The 6,845-nt window shown below is 32.6% G+C and overlaps 1 long non-coding RNA gene across 2 annotated transcripts; it reads left to right on the top strand.

Annotated features, from left to right (window-relative positions):
- Window positions 1–225: 225 nt before the first annotated feature.
- On the top strand, window positions 226–6,045 carry LOC120354458. 2 transcript variants are annotated; one of them, XR_005573043.1, is made up of 3 exons: window positions 226–399; window positions 1,913–2,000; window positions 5,689–5,715. It is a non-coding gene; the product is annotated as an uncharacterized LOC120354458 (long non-coding RNA). The 2 variants fall into 2 exon arrangements; XR_005573042.1 differs by having other exon boundaries at window positions 228–399; window positions 5,701–6,045.
- The last annotated feature ends 800 nt before the right edge of the window (window positions 6,046–6,845 follow it).

Below are 6,845 nucleotides of genomic sequence, written 5' to 3'. Positions count from 1 at the left end.
GTAATTTAATATTCTCCAGATAATATAATATTTTAATAGAATAATAATACGTACATATCTATTATTTTTTAGAAAATTTAATATGTTTTCAATATAATAGCATTAAGCTTATAGGTTATGTTATGCATAATAATAATAATTAAGGTAAGTGTAACCATGGAATAAGAATACAGTAGTGTTTCTTTCCTCTGTGGTGTAACATACATTGTACATTTGCATTTTGCAACAGAAACAGCTTCTTATAAAGTATTGTTTTACAGGCTAATATTTTTTTATGTAATGTATGGTATTCAAATGTAATTATAAATAGGATTGGGATAATACAAAAATATACTTTTTGCTTAGTGATATCTATTACATTGTGACAGAATTTGGTTTCTCAATAATTCTCATCCTGAGGTAAGTTTAATGTGGACTAAGTTACTAAAGTTGAAAATATTATTTTAAAATAGCAAATTTGATTTATTAATAATAGACTAGCAACTTTTATTAATTTCTTTGTTCTATCATTAGAATACTTGAATAATATTAGAAGTAGGGGTACTGAATAGGCTAAATATATTTAGACCTTATTCCCTATTGTGAGATATTTATGAATTTCATATTCTTTTGAATACTGTAGTTAGGTTATTGCATCATTTATTCAATAAATTAAAGAAAAAAGGATTTGCTAACATAAGTGATTTACATGTAGGCCTACTGCAATCAGGCTACTTGTTGGAAAATCCATTTAGAGAAATGATTCAAGATTAAGCTTAGAGTGGTTTAGCCAAATGTGGATTGTTTTATAAAATAAAGTTTTTCAGTATTTTAAAAAAGTTTTCCATTAACCAAATTATAAACTGAATGAAATTCAACCAGACTCACTGAAGCCCTAGAGCTGACTGGATTGGTTGTTTGAAGATAATTTATATACGGTACTCAGACTACTGTAATTTGTAACATCATAGAGAAACAATAGCATAAAAAACATCTCATGGTGTTTAATTTAATGGTTTAGTATGGGGCTTTTATGTTTTAAATTTCACTGTTAACTCAAGCCGCTGATATTCCTATGGTATTTTTGCTTTATGGTAACTCAATATAAATAACTCTGGTACTATGAGGTCCACCCAACATTGGTGTTGCTATTCTTGTCTATCATTAGACAAATCAAATTGCTTTGGAAATTGAAATAAGTTTAGCGCTATCCTCATGTTGCTCCACATGATTGTTTTTTTACAATGTAAAAATATAATTAATTAGACCTTACAAAAAGATTTAATTTAAATCATGAAAATTTATGAATTACTAATTGAATAATATATTTTCTTGACGAATAAAATATTATTTATTATTATTATTATTATTATTATTATTATAATTATTATTATTATTATTAAATAGAATGCACATTTAATATTAGTTTACATCAGATATTTATTCCGAATCAGCTATTCACTATTATAGGAGCCAGTGGCAATACAGGAAATCGGCAACGCCGTTGTCCTATCTTTTCCACTGGCATTATAGCATTGACCTAACTATAAGCCTACTTGAATGAATGAATTTATTTGCCAAAAAAAGATACAAACATAAAAATTAAGGAAATGTTAATCTATTTAATTAGAAATTATAACAAAATGATATCCTTATTCATGATAATAGTATTAATAAATTAAGATTAAATTTATGCTCACATGCATGAGTACAGTAGGTGAGGCAAAAACACCTGCAGAAGGAAGATTCCTTGTTTGCCAGTGTGACTCGTAAAATCAGCTGTAATTAAGTATTGCTGTATTTATTTACCTTACCCTCTTTGAATGAGTAGTTTTCATTTGATCGCCAACTTTTTTCATGCTAATGTTAAATTTAATATTACACAAAAGTTTTCCTTATAAATTAACTTGAACTTATTATTTATATTTTACAGTGCCAAACTGATCAATTGCATCCTAATGGAACGTTCAAGATGTGATTCAGTAACTGATACGGTAGTTGCAATAATTATTTTTGACCAAGTAAGTAAACAATTCACCATGAAATGGTATTTTTGCTTTTGCTCCAAATCAGTATGGGCTGGGACACACAGAGAACAATCTGCGGGAAGCGGTCAGAGTGGCCTTCATCTATATTTTAGATGTTCATGTCTATAACCTGCTAAGACCTCTCTGATTCCTGTTCGCAGATCGCTGTGTGTGTCCAAGCCACAAAGTTTTACCTTATTTATAAATATTGTGTGCCACCCACTTGGAAAACATTTTACAGGTGACATTTTTGTACTGTTTCGATTTGGATACTATCAAAAACAATTTGAATATGGTAATTTTAAAAAATCGATTTAATTTAATAGAATTGATATTCTGAGAAATCAAATATGTAATGAGACAGGCAATACTTTCTTGATCACTTTATACTTGTTTTCATCCCTCTGGAAACGCTGCTGCATTGTGGTCGTCAGGCTAGTTTCACACTCATTCGGTTCGTTTCGTTTTTGGCAAATTCCGATAAGTGTGAAACGGTAATTCGGTTTGAATTCGGTACCGAATAGAAACCGCATAGAACCGAACGCCTATTTGACACTTGACTCAAATAAATTCCATCAGGTTTCAATTCTTTGCTAGCGAGAGGCTACTTTCACACACTTTCGGTTCGGTTCGTTTCGTTTTTGGCGAATTCCTATAAGTGTGAAACGATGATTCGGTTTGAATTCGGTACCGAATAGCAACCGCATAGCACCGAACGCCCCCTCGACACGAATAGGTTTTATCATATTCGAATTTCTTGCTAGGGAAACAGGAAAAAACAAAGTCTTCTACACACGCTGGACTTTTTTGTTTTTATTTTAACCTGATATCGTGATTATCTGTTTCAAAATTTTCCAAGTCAAAATCATATGGTCAATTCAATTCTGTTAGTTCACAGGAACATTTTTTCTCAATGAATAGTTTGCCAAAAAAATATGAAAGATATAAATTAAAACTCAGGGAGAATTTTTTTTCCACGAATATTATATGATTTCATCAATGGAGAGAAGAGATGAAGTTTATATAATACCATGTGTCAAAACAAGGAACAAATTTTCAATTTAAAAAAATAATCTCTCCAGACATCCAAAATTAACATAATCAAAAAGAAACTATTCAAATAATTCACAATTTTTAATTAACTTTTAGGGTCGGTTTCCGAGCTCGGGATTTAGCTAAGTTCTAGACTTTAACTGGCTTTAAACTCTGGAGTCAGAAAATTGGCTTTCCGAGTCAGAGCGTTGACGTAGTCAAGGACTTAAATAGACTGTGTAGTTTAGAGATCACGTTAGACCTTGGAGTTTGTAATTTCGCTTTCTGAATGAAGGGCTTTCAAGTCCAGGACTTAAAACAGCGTAATTTAAACCCTCGACTGGGGTAGGGTTTAAATTCAAGTTCTAGACTTAACTGAGCAAACACAATTCAGTTATTGTTTTGGAGAAGATAAAAAGCCAAATAATTGTCATGGAATACAGTTTTTTCTCAAAACAAGTACGTTTTCAAACTCAGTAGCCTAATGAAATTTTTATTCATAATCACTGGTTAGGATCAATGATCAATAATAGCATAACGTGAAATGAAATGATTATTCATTCACCTTTCAAAGGTTTTGCTTTGAATAGGCCTACAAAGAAATCGAAACGTATTTTTACAAAATAGTTTGGAGAGCATGCTCATTTGAATTGTCCCGCTGCAATCAGCTGTTTCCGTTTTGCTATAATGCCAACAATACAACAGCAAAATATTGTGAATTTCCCTCATGTTTACTGCGTTAAAGTTCTGGACTCAAATAAGTCGAGAACTTGATAGACTCCGGAGTTTAGAAGATAAAATCGTGACTCAGAAAGTCAATTTAGACACGAGAGCTTATTTTAGTCCTGGACTCTGTAAGTCCAGAACTTATAGATCCCGAGCTCGGAAACCGACCCTAAGTCTAGAACTTGAATTTAAACCCTACCCCAGTCGAGGGTTTAAAATCAGGCTGTTCTAAGTCCTGGACGATTTTTGATAAATCCTTGACTTGGAAAGAGGCGAGAATATAATTCAAGTCCTGGACTTATAAGCCCTTCACTCAGAAAGCGAAATTATAAACTCCAGGGTCTAACGTGATGTCTAAACTCCAGGGTCTATTTGAGTCCTCGACTACGTTAACGCTCTGACTCTGAAAACCCATTGACTACATCTGATTTTGAATCTGACTCCAGAGTTTAAAGCCAGTCAAAGTCTAGAACTTGGCTAAATCCCGAGCTCGGAAACCGGCCCTAAATTTTTGTTGTTCAAGAAATAACATCTTACAATTTAACATCAGCTGTTATATTTAAATATACCAGCATGAACTGTGAAAATCCAATCACAGCTGTTTTTGAGAAGAAAATACCTGAATAGAACCGTACGAATTAAAACCTGACATGTATGAAAGCCTCATTCGTTTTCGGTAACGAACCGAACCGAATTGGTGTGAAGCGTCTAAGCCTCACTGTGCAGAATAAGCCTCGTCGACAGAGTGGTGGTCATGATGTGGGTCTGTCTACCCGCTAACTTTTCAGGGTCTTCTTCAACTTGTCCTCTTTCTATGCTTCGTACAGTAGCTGCAACCTTGTTCAATATTCTTTTGCTCAATAATTCAGGCCTATTCCTGGCCAAGGTTGAAGTCACTTCCACTACATGGATCAATTTTGCTTGTAGATCTTTTTATAGTGATGAGTTTCTCCATTTATTGTGAACATTTGTGGTTTCCATTCCACCATTAAGGCTGATTCCAGGATAAACATTGCAGGCAGAGTCAAAATGAGGCCACAAAGGTTGAAATAGTGGTCTACAATGAGCAACTATCTTGAATAATGAATCCTCAAAGTTTCATGAATTTATTTGCTCCCAATTCAGCAATGGATCGGATCTCCCCCAGATTTGAACTATATATTGCAAAAAGTAAAAATTATGAATTGAGTTTTCCCTTGTGATGTGCTTCATTTAGTGAGACCGATGGTATCCAAATCGGAATAGCCTTTTTTGAAAAATGTTACCATAAAAAGTTTTGAAAAGCGTGATGCACAACCTTAAGTTATCATTCTTATCAAACATGCACCTGCCACTCCCACTAAACTGTTGACGTCTTGTTCAAGTGACTCCACTGAATATATTTATGAATACCGACTAGCATAAACTAACTTATTGCCTAAGCACAAAGCAGGTTCAAAAACATCACATTCATATTAGGTGTACTTCGTCTACTTGAGCCTACGTTTATTTATTATAATTTTGTACCAATTTTCACTTAGATAAGACTAAACTACCATAATTTTATCTTTGATAGATTAACTATAACAATTTTAACATGTCTAGCTATTATGCTTATCAACTCATAAAATATTTTGAAGGAAACATCAAAATAATTTAATATTTTATTTTCTCAAGTTTTATATTGATATTTAATGTGTTTTTAAGAGCATTCTGAAAGAGATATATAGAGAAATTGATGTTTTTATAGCTCAAAAATGTAAACTTGAATTGTGAAATGTGGAGAAAATCATACATATTGACAGCCTATCATTTGCATATGAGCATGTTCCTACTGCTGGCAGCAAATAATAGGATAATAATTTTTTTTTAAATATTGAATGCTGGGATTATAATATTAATCATAATTTTATTATTACAGATTGAATTCACAAAATAATTGAAGAAATGGTTTCAGATGATTACGAACAAGTGCCAGCTATCTTTGGAGAGGTAATGCACCTACTCTGATATCCCGTGATAAGAACTTGGGAGAGATTTAGTGAAAACCTGGAGAACGGCCACTTAGCTCACAAATCTGAGCTGTTCACATCAAGCCGATATTTGTGACAGCCATTATAGCTTTAATCATGTAAGTAAACACTTGATCAGACTATAATTTTCAATTATTTGTATCAATTAACTGCGCCCGGTTCTACTCAGAATAACAACGGCACAGGTTTCTTTCTTTAAACTACAACAGTACTATCACCGACAGGAGTCGAGTCGGAGCAGTGGTAGCGGACTGTCGTGTTTCGAGGAGGGCAGATAACATAAACCGTTTCTTGTTTATGCCTTTAGAAATCTTTTTTCCATAACCTAATAACTTACTTTATCAATTTATCCTTTCAATTAATACGTAATAATCTTTCTAATAATAACTCATCATTAATAACATCAGTAATAAAATCGGTATTGTACCTCTTAAAGTCTACTAAAGTATTTAGTACTCTTGTCTCTCTACTTGAACTTATTAGTTGCGAATTCATTCATCAGTAACCATAATCAACCAACTTATCTGTATTAAACTGTATTGAATCGTAAATTATCTCTTCATAAATTGTAGGTTTGAATTACTCTTACTCATAATATTAATATATTTTTTATCCATCCAGGAAATTGAATAAACTAAGTTTTTATATATCTGATCATTACCAATAAATATTTCTCTGTATAAACTCATTACCGTATAATCGGATACAGGCCATTAAACCTTAAATAAAATGAAAAATAAATAAAACAGGAGTTCTACTATTTTTCTCTTTGGGAGGATGGTGGGAGTGTTTACCGCTACTCCTGGAAACAATTGGTCCACTAGCATCCGTCATAATGGTCATTGAACACAACTTATTTGTACATCTATATGAGATTTGTCCCTTCTGGGATACGTAGCTTTTTCGAGATTTGAATTCGTCAACCCACATAAAACCATCCATTGCACTAAAGTCTGCAGTCAGACTATTTCGTTCTGAATTAGTCATATTTTGATGAATAAAGCAAGTAAACAGCAAAACAAAAAAAAACTTTAATTAGCCAACAGATTATCATGCAAGCAAGCTAACA

The sequence above is a fragment of the Nilaparvata lugens genome, chromosome X (assembly GCF_014356525.2).
Source record: "Nilaparvata lugens isolate BPH chromosome X, ASM1435652v1, whole genome shotgun sequence".
NCBI lineage: Eukaryota > Metazoa > Arthropoda > Insecta > Hemiptera > Delphacidae > Nilaparvata > Nilaparvata lugens.
Note: the sequence above shows the minus strand (reverse complement) of the source record. Positions and strands in the feature narration are given on the sequence as shown.